The following is a 10,417-nucleotide window of genomic DNA, read 5'->3' as shown; positions in this document are numbered from 1 at the left end:
CTGGCTTTAGCTCGACCCATCAGCTTTTACCTCCTATTTTTTTTCCTTCCTGCCCTGCTGAGGAAATGAAGTGAGAGCGAGGCTGGGTGGGTGTTTGCCAAGGCTACCTCATCCCACTGCACTGCACTAGGTCACACTTAGAGGATGAGGAACCCACAACTGCATTGAAAACTTCCAAAAATCCTGGCAAATAGCTCTGAGTCTGCAGTTCTTTGTGTCCAGGAAAAGACCTGGGGCTGTGCCCCACTGATTTCAGCGTACCTGCCTCCAAGGGGGGATATTTAAATAAAAAAGCACATGCTTCTACACACAGAACACCTGGCTGGAGCCAGGAGGCTCCACCTGCCTCAAAGCACCTGGGATCAAGGATGAAAAAACAACGGGATCAGGACCACAGAATCTGCAAAACAACTTGAAGCCAATAGATCTGTCAAAGGCATAGGAACCAAAAGAAAACAAAAAACACCTCTTCACAATTAGCCCACAACCACTTAGCTCTGTGGTCATGAAAACACTTGAGAGAAAACTTGTTGCCAATATAGTCAAGGGCTCTCTTAATTTCATGCACTGTGACTTCAACAATTTATTCATGTCTCATTTTATTTCTCTAAAATTGGCCTCATTTAAAAGAAGGGAAACCACATTTCATGCTCTTCAGTTTCATTAAAGAGATACAAATTCCTTACCAAAAGAAGACTCTTCTAAATTAAACCATTGTAGCAGAAGAAAATATTGATATTTTGAATCTGAAAGGACTCTGACACAATCTATATTCTCTTGCATATCATTTTTATGGTATTATTTTTTAAAAAAGAAAAAAAAGCTCCTCCCTTTAAAAAATCGTTTTCAAACGTGATGGAATATGCAACACTCAGCTAAGAGTAACACAAATGAACTATCTCACAGATTTTCTAAAGTTTGTCAAGAAAGAAGGCCACTGATCTCTTCCTCCACAGTGTGGGAATACAATATTTCAGCTTCTGAAACTAACTTGTATCTGCTTGACAAGGAAAGTATGGTTAACTCCCTTGATTGATACCCACTCCATAGGAAATGTGATATAAACCCTATATAAATTACATAAGATAAATCCAGCACCATTCAATATGTGGCTCAAAGTGAACTCAATTTTATGAGTAATAAATGAACAGCTCCAAATTCCAGTAGTTTTTTATGTTTTTCTTGGCTACAGGACATATAAATACATCAAGAGGGTTTTTTTTCCACAAGGGTTAAAAACCATTTATTTGGCTGACTTGAATGAAAGATGAAGCTCATTTTTTATTCAAATCTTACTTCATAGTAGATAAGGGTCTTCAGTTCCCCTTTACATTCACATTCATTACAGAAAAGAACAGTCTGCTGGTGGTTGCATCATGTGAGAATGACAAAATATTTCCATGAAATTCCCCACTGAAACTTCTTCCCTTCTCTTTTTCAGGTTTGTCTGCAAAACAACAATAGGGGGAAAAGAAGTCTGTCCTTTCTGTCTTTTAGATGTATCTAAGGAAAAGAAACTCTTCCAAACTTACCAAAAGCCTTTTCCATAAACACCTTCAGTCCTTGATGTTCTCCACCTCCATCCTCAAAGCTGAACTGCTTCAGTCTCCTGTAGGTACAGCTTCCTGAAGAACAACCTTTCAGGGTCCTTCTACATGGCAAAAAAATAGAATGTAAGTCCTTTGTGCTTTCTTGATTCCCATTGACCTTACCACAGTAGCCCAATATCCACCAAAACACACAAACAATAATTTCCAATAATCCATTGGTACCCTTTCCCAATAATCCTATTTATAAGAGGCAAGACACACCAGGGAGCATATTCCAAGGAACAAAAATGGTGTTTCTTTCACAGCCTGAATAAAAATGGAAGAAATATTTTCCAACTGGAAGAGCAAATTAATTAGTGAGCCTTGTCAAGCTCAAAAACCCCCCTCTATCAAATTAAGGGAAATGAAATATTAATTTTGTTATTTTAAACTCATTTTCCTTACAGTCCACTGTAAATACTGAAATATAAGAAATATCCCATGAACAGACATTCATATCTCAGGTCTATTTCCCTGTTTCCAGGGATCAAGGAGACAAGGAGTGCAAATCCATTACTTACTGACTTTTTGCAGACTTTTTTTTTTTATCATGAATCACTTTTCTTCATGTACATGACTGCTTGGATTCCAGAATAAAATGCACATTTTCAGAAAGATTCTGATCTGAGTGGGTCAAGAGAAGGACCATGAAGAGCCACAAATAGTCATGGCCATAAACCCATCCTGGGTTTTATGCATCTGTTAAGGCAGATTGCCTGAAGTGAATCATGGCATCAGCTCATAAAGAAAGATGTCATGTTTTAATCCTCGCCATACATCAATACCAGTAATTTAAAAGCTTGTAGTTTATCTATTTCTCCATGTAAAAGAGTGGATTTCCCCCTCAATGTGCTGGGTGGGAGAGTGAGTTCCCTAAAACATAACACACTGGGAAGCTGTGGTCTAGCATACCTTGCCAATTTTGCCTGAAGCTGTTTCTGTCTACAATAGAGCAAAGGAATTATCATTTATTTCAATGGATGCTGGCTCAGATGGCAAGACATTATACACAAAGCTTTAGGGACTGGTTTTGATACCCAGGGTTTGGGATTTTTTTTTTTGGTTTTGCTTTTTTGTTTTGTTTTTTGTGGGGTTTGTTGTTGTTGGGTTTTTTTGTTTGTTTGCTTTTATTATGGCTCATCTCTGTGTTTCCTGATTTTGCTGAAGTGAAGTTCAGCTGTTTTCACAAGCTTACCAATTCAAAGCTGCAAATACCAAAGTTGCATCCAAATTCCCTTTTCCTTTAAGAGTGCAGGATAGATGCTGTCTCATTCAATGGAGAACAGAACTAAGTTCATAAAAGGGAGGAAGGGGAGTCAGCCTCACAATTCCACTAACTGTGGGAAAGAGTGCCTCCCTGTAAGTATATCTGGAATTTCTTGCTCCCCAGTAGAACAGATACTGCACTAACATGGTTCACACATGGAAAGCTGCTCCCCAAAATCGTTCCAGGGTCATTACAGTGACAACCCTGAGGCCACCTCAGCAAAGCTGGCTTTTTTCCAGGACAATGGGACAAATGTGATTTCTCCAAAATGTGTGTCCCTTGCACTGTGTTCTGTTGCATTTGCAGATCAGTTGCAGACACAGCACAACTGACCTGAATGTGCTCAGTGAACCTGCCCTGCTTTCCTGGGCACACAGCAGTCCAAAAATACCATGTTGTCTGCCCCAAATAAACCTTCTGCAAGATAAGTAGACATGACAAGAGAAACACAGAGTAAAAGGTACCACAGAAGCATTTAGATTACATGTGCTGTAAAACCTGCCCAGAAGTTTGGTCAGGTGTCTGCTATGTGCAGACACATTGCCAAAATAGCCCTGCAGTTCCACAGATACAGCTCCTACCTGCCAACTTTCCAACAGCAGGTCTGTCCAGGGAAAACACTGCACCCAGGCAGCAGGATGCACGTTTGCCAGGAAATTGTCTGTCTTTGAACAGGGCTGTGCAAGGCAAGCCAAAGTGCAGAACTCTGTACTCTCTAGCTAGCTCAGGCACCAACAAAACAGCAGCCACTGCCACGATAAAACTTTCCACATGTCCTTCAAGTGGGATAGAGTTTGTAGCTGTAGGAAGAAGAGAGATCCCCATTTGATCCTCCCTTGGTAAATTCAAGGAAGCAAATTGAGCACATCTCTGGAGCTGGAGAGCAGAGCTGCTGAGCTTGGGAAACAAAAGGATCCAGGTTGGTGGGGAGGGCAGGCAGACAGTGCACTACACTTCACTGCTGAGGAGAGGTTTGCCTCTCTGACACACCAGAAAACAAGAGAGCATGACTTCTAGGTGCAGCACTTTGTATTACTTCTCCTGCTGTCTCAGACACTGAAATGAGCACTGCTGTAAGTCACTACCTGCATGCAAGTCAAGTGCAACACACAGTGTATTTTCCCACACAAGTTAAAGGCCCATTCAGAATCCCAAATAATCATTTACCTCAAAAGAATTTGCTCATTATGTGCTTTGCCTGGCCCTCATGGTCTTGCAAAGCCCTCTGAATAGTCAGGCCTGAAATAATCTCCTGCTGCCTGTAACACTGGCCTTTCTTTCTTTTCATGTAACTGCAAACAGGAACTCCTTATTCACAAAGGAAGAGGTTATTAAACTCAGCAGAGTTATTCTAAAAAAGATAGAAATGAACTTTGACTGCAATCTTAAGTGTGAGTCTTGCCTGGAAAGCTGTTTGCCACACAAAAGGCAAGCAGGGAGCACAGATTCAAGGCCGGCCATTTTCATGTGTAGTCACCGCTAAGCTGACAAGAGAGTAATCTGCTACCTCACTTTGTTATCAATGGTGCTTTAAGTTTGTTACTTTTATGGAGGGATCCTTTAAGCTGCATGTTCTCTTGACACAAACCTCCCTGTTTTAAACAAGGCATACATCTCAAAATGATTTAGATGTTTGTGGTTGACACCACTCAGTTGCATCACTTACGCCAGAGTGACTCGGATGAGCAACACGAAGACAGATAAATCTAAGCAGCTGGAGCCCTGTCTGATTAAATCTTTAAATCCATAGTGGTTCACCTGTAAAACAGCATCACAGTCATGACATGAAAACTAAGCTGGTGGTTAGCCAATGAAAGTGCACCACAGACCTCCAAAGGCCAAGTTTTAACTCACCTGCTTGTTTTAAACAGGATGATGAATGACAGTGGAAAAGGCACTCAGTCTCCCTTCCTGTAATGCCCTTCTTTGTTTCCTAGCTGGACTGGCCAGCTACAATATTTCTTTTATACACAAAGCTTACTAACTCCACTCCAAACCTGAAGTATTAAAGCTGTTCTCTCTGCTAACCTTTGCCTGGTGCACAAATTGCCACAACAACCTGGCAGCTACTGTGATGGAGGTACAATGCCTTGGAAAAAAAAAATGGTCTGGAGCTGGTCCGAATGATTATTAGCACCAGCCACACTTGATAATAATAAAAGAGATAATCGGTATTTAACTATCTTGTTGGTAACCATCAAGAAATCAAATGAGCTAATTACTATTTCCTTTCTTTCCCCACTGATCTGCAATCCCTGGATGAATGCTGTGTAAACCAGAAAAATTTTTGTGGCCATCCTTTAGTAATTGACCTTTAGCTCTCCCCATTTCATTTGCCCTAAGTGTTAATTGACTTTGAAAAAGCAGTATATTATCCTTTTAGAAAAGAAAGTCTGATTTGTGCCCGCCAACATCTCACAGCATCAAAGCCCTGTTAAATCATAGAGCAATACAGCTGAAAATGAGTCTCCAGAAGATGTGGAAAGAGGGTGGGGGAAGGAAGCACAATTGCTATTGACAGAGCTCCACTGCCATCTAGAGAGAACCTGCACCAGCTAATTTGCTGAAAGAGAGGTTGTTAGTCAAAATATTTCCATTCTGATGTTGGGGGAGGTAGGAAATCCACTCAGGTTCACTGTATCTAATAATTTTTTAACCAATTTTTAGTAATCTGCAGAAAAAGCAGATCATATCCTGGAAAATAATCTACCATTAATTCTATGGAAATCATGGGAGCAAGCTTTAAAGGCTCACTTATTAGCTCCCCTGAAATGATGTACAGTATCTGCAGAGTTTTGTTTCAAAGAAGCTTCTTTGAAGAGGTGAGGATCTTTGTAGAAAGGTGCTTCACTCCTAAACGATCTACATTTTAAAGTCTGTGTTATGTCCTCGGCAGCTGCCTTTATGATGTTGCCTGTCAGTAAAAGTGGAAGAAACAATATGCTATACAGGGTAAGATTTTTATTTGTTTTTTACTCCTTCAAGTATATAAAATTTTCTTTTCTTCACTTTTTATATGAGATCAGGAGGCACCCACGGAACACATTACTAGTAAGAGTCTACTTTAATCTGACTGATTTAATTCACTCAGTCTCTTGACCAAAAAGCTACAGAACTCCATTCAGTGTATGAGACAGGTCAGCTGCTATAAAAGCTGGAGAAGTGTCCCTCACTGGGAGCAGCTAAGCCAATTACAATCTCAAAGCAGCTGACACGACCTAGCTAAGTGCATCTGGAACAAAAGGAATTATTTTAAGGTACAGCCAGCAACTAATTTAACTGGGTCTTTAATGAACCTCAAAATGGAGGGTTCATTACTGCTGTGTCACCAAAACACTCAAGAGTGACTTGTGGTGCTCTTGGCCTCCATCACTTATGGATTTACCTTCTGATTAGAGAGCAGTGTGGGGCTTTTAACAGCCATCATCTGTCTACTGACTCTGAAAATTTTAAAACCAAGACCTGTTTGAGGACTGATAGTCTGCCACTGTTAAAAAGGCAGCCAGGATATTTTTAATAGTACAGCATAGTTTGTGTTTGCTTCCTTTGTGAAATCCTATTGGACTGAAATATCTTAAGATATACAAAGTAGCAAATTAGTTTGTGGTTATTTCCTTTAGCTAGCTGGTTAGATGCTCTGTGGTTGCCCACTTTGGCAGCAGTAGTGAGTTAATAGCGCACAGAAAATTATAATGGTAGTTAAATTTTGGTTAAATATATGTTAAATGTGATGCATTATGCAATTATGAGAGTATCTGAATTATATTTTTCATCTTATTTCCTGACTAAACACAGCATCTCAAAACAGGTTTACTAGGGAAATTAGATTCATTTTCACTGAAATACACTGAATACAGTCAGGTTTGCTAAGCCAAGAAGTGCTTTCAGTGAGGTGACCGTCAGTCTTCTTGTTCCCATCAATGCTGACACTGATGATTCCTGGATGGAAGAGCACAGTAGCTGTGAATGATGGCTTTATGGAGAGAGGGAATCCAATACTTCAACCAAATATTAGGAAACAGAGCACAGAATACTCAATCAGGTGCCTGACTGGATGGATCTCCCAGTCCAAATGTGATGCAAATTGCTGAACGTGTTTCTGCCAGTGAGCACAGCCAAGAGGCTTGTCCTGAGGAAAAACCCAAATGCACCTTTAAAAAAACAAATTACTTTTTTGCTGACAAATACAATTAAGCTGTGCAGTTCAGGGGGAGAATGATAGCCATAAGAAGAGTAACTGTGAGATCTACTATGCTATACTACAAACACACAAGGCTAGACTGGGCTTTTTGCTGTTTCCCTGCTTCTCATCTTGCCCAGAGACCTTGAAGACAGTCCTGAAATAACGACAAAGACTAACAGCTCACCCTATAGCAATAATGCATTAAAACTGAATCAGATAAATGTCAAAAATAAGAGAGTTTTGGACAGAGAACTGCTTCTGGTGAAGCGTAAGTACAGGGTTTCTTGGCTTTCTTCTTTTATTAGAGGCAAATAAATTCAGACCATAATGCTTGCAACATGAAAACCAGCACCTCATCTGGTATATTTTACACTAGAAGTTCTTTTAGGCATTATTTCCAATAGACAGGCTTGTTGCTATCAGAAAAAAAAGTACATCAGCTTGTTATAGATGGGAAGAGAACAATCCATATTGTGAAAATTAAAAGATAGCATCTCTTCTGTGTCTAGAATTTATTGTGGAGTTCAAAGGGCATTGTTGAAATTCTGTTTGATTTGTACTCACAACTGGATATAATAGGATAGGCTTCATGAAGATATGGATCTCTCAGCCTTTTCTGAAGGCTGTCTTAAAATATTATATTTCAAGGGACATAAATAAAACTGCTTTACAGTGTGACTGTAATCAGCTTATGTCACATCTTGATGCTTCCTTCCCCTGGCTTGCAGACTTCCCCTTCTTTTTTACTGAAACTCTTTATTTCTAAGGGTAGACTCTGCCACACTGTTTTTTTCTTTTTTTTGTAAAATGACTGGTACAATAAGACCAAGCACCCTCCCTAAAGGTAACTGTCATGTCAGCATCCAGTCCTTGCTCAAAATGAAATTCCTAGAACATATTCATTCATGCTAGATATTTCCATTCATTTTAGCAAAAAGAAAGGCATACATAAATCTTTCTCCTTCTTTCACAAGCTCTTTTCTCATAGATTCATTCACTGAAAATTCTTATTTGAGCTGGAGCCTGAATTAAGTAGGCTTCATATTAAATGCCAGGTCAAACACGATTACATTGCTGCAACATAACATTTTATGATTTGTAAGACGTTTATTTCTGTACTGATTTTAAATATTTTGAAAAATAGGCTGAGGTCTGCTCTGTGGAGAGCAAAAGCAGCAGTTTGATGTTGTTTGCCTGATTTCTTCAGTGATCAATGCAAGGACTAACCACAAGTCTATCACTTAGCTGAAGTTAAAAGTTGCCATTCTCGCAGAAATGTCAGGAACCTGCCTTCTTGGTATAGAGTATCTTGAGCTAGATCTTGACAGAATATCATCGTGTAACCATGACAATTGATATTAAAATCAAAGCCTCATACTCAGGAATAGCCAATATCATCATGCCCTATCATATATATAGATATTTGTATGTATAGATATGTATATATATATAGAGGCTATACAGAAGAGCCTTGTAATATAGAGGCAGGAATAAATAAACAGGGAACAGGTATGCTCTTCTCTTCTTTACAGGTAGACTCTAGGGATAACCCTTCTAAATTTCTCTGCTTTTTAAAGGGCTGCCACAATCTTTCATTTAGCCTTTTAGAGACCTGACTCCAAGCAGCATCCAGCTTCTCATGATTGCTGCAAATTACTGCCCTGTATACACTTTAATATGTGAGACATAAGAGATGAGGTGCTTGGGAGCATAAAAACCAGCGAGCACAAGAGAGCCAGAATGTACTTATTGACTAGAGGCAGGCCCAAGTGGAAGAAGCTGACTTGTGGAGCACTTGAATATTGGTATTGATTTTGTTTTCTTTATCAACACGAGGAGGGGGGGAAGTACAGCAAAGCGGTGAAATGTGCTGATCGCACGGAACGGGCGAGTCAACAAATGCACAATGGGGAAGCAATGAAATTCTCATGGATTTAGCTAAGCTAAAATCACGGGCAGATAAGTGGCTTACAAAATTCAATTTGAAAAAAGGTAAGATACTGAATCTGTGGATAAAATAACAGGAGAAGGGAACTCTATTTTCACTGGGCAGGGAAGTGACTGCTGAAAAGCTGTGCTTTTTAGCATTTCAATGGAGGGAACTGTGTGCAGTAAACTCAGGTTTCTCTAAAAAAGCTGCCCTCCTGCTAGCACTTCTTTTTCAGACAGTAGCCAGAAGAGAGAACTAAAAAGAATTTGTGAATTTCTTCAACTTTTATCCAATTGGGTCTTTTTCATATTAAAAACAGAGGGAAGAAAAAATATTTAAGAACATAAAAATTAAAGGAGATTATGCTAATACCACACTAGATTAGGTACTATAAAAGTGACATTCAGAATACATGTATCACTGTGATTACAAAAATGAGAGTTGGGAAAGTAGAATGCAAAGAAGACAACAAGGAGATATATATTGGTTAATACTAAATACTTACTTAGGCAGTCTGAGGAACAGGGTGTACGTTTGGAACACAGTGAAGAAGATTAACCACATCACTCTTACTGGCTTTACAAGAAGAACAAATCCCAAGATATTGTTGTGAATCCTGTAAACATACTGTTAAGGGGGAAAGGGAAAAATAAAATCCAAACCCTGACATCTGAGACAGGATTTACTAAGGAATGCAAAATCCCAGAGCTGTCAGGATTTTATCAGCAACTTTTGTACTACTGAGAGCTTCCAAGCACTGGTAACAGCACTCTGACCCCAAAGTTTCACTATTGCCATGCCAGCAATTGTGAGAATCTGTTACTTCTGAATATTTTACTCATCAGTAGTACAGTTAAAACTGTCACAAGATTGAGTTCTGATCAGCTTTCCATTGCAGCCTGTCTGCCTCCCCAGTTTTCCCCTCCTTCATCCAATTCAGAAAGGTTAAAAAGGAAAAATACCTTCCAGAATTCACTAAGAAAAAGAGACCCAACATTTCTCTGGCTGTCAAGACAATAGCAGCAGTCAGAGTACCCACAGAACACATCACACAGACAAGATCACATCCTGCAATCTCAACAGTGCAACTAAACTGACTTTTAACAGAAATCAAAAAAATTATTAACAAATAAAAGGCCCCAGCAAAACACCAAAACCGGAAATATTTGGGGAAGAAAGAGCTAATAAAGGCTTTACTCTATACTTCAGTTATTTTGGGGAAAAGCAGAGCATTTTTTCTCCAATGATTTCTAGGTCTCATGCACACACTTTTCATGCAAAGGCAGGCTCTGGTTTTACTTCAAACAATGTAAAGCTTGTTGGGACCAAAAATTCTCTATGAGAACTTTCCATTTAATGGCTAAATATTAATAGTAATGGTTTATTGTGGTTGTTTTGGTTTTTTTTCACAGGCCATTAGAGTCAAACTGACCCCCCAAAGTCTGCAA

At 39.4% G+C, this 10,417-nt stretch overlaps 1 long non-coding RNA gene across 1 annotated transcript; it reads right to left on the bottom strand.

Annotated features, from left to right (window-relative positions):
- Window positions 1–1,256: 1,256 nt before the first annotated feature.
- Window positions 1,257–2,098, bottom strand: LOC139602532 (uncharacterized). Its single transcript, XR_011683286.1, has 2 exons — window positions 1,533–2,098; window positions 1,257–1,447 (listed from the first exon to the last, which is right to left on the bottom strand). It is a non-coding gene; the product is annotated as an uncharacterized lncRNA (long non-coding RNA).
- Window positions 2,099–10,417: the final 8,319 nt, after the last annotated feature.

This window comes from Agelaius tricolor, unplaced genomic scaffold (assembly GCF_023055355.1).
Source record: "Agelaius tricolor isolate 1412-34295 unplaced genomic scaffold, bAgeTri1.0.p SCAF_34, whole genome shotgun sequence".
Taxonomy (NCBI): Eukaryota; Metazoa; Chordata; class Aves; order Passeriformes; family Icteridae; genus Agelaius; species Agelaius tricolor.
The sequence above is the reverse complement of the archived record's forward strand: the minus strand, read 5'-3'. Positions and strand labels throughout refer to the sequence as shown.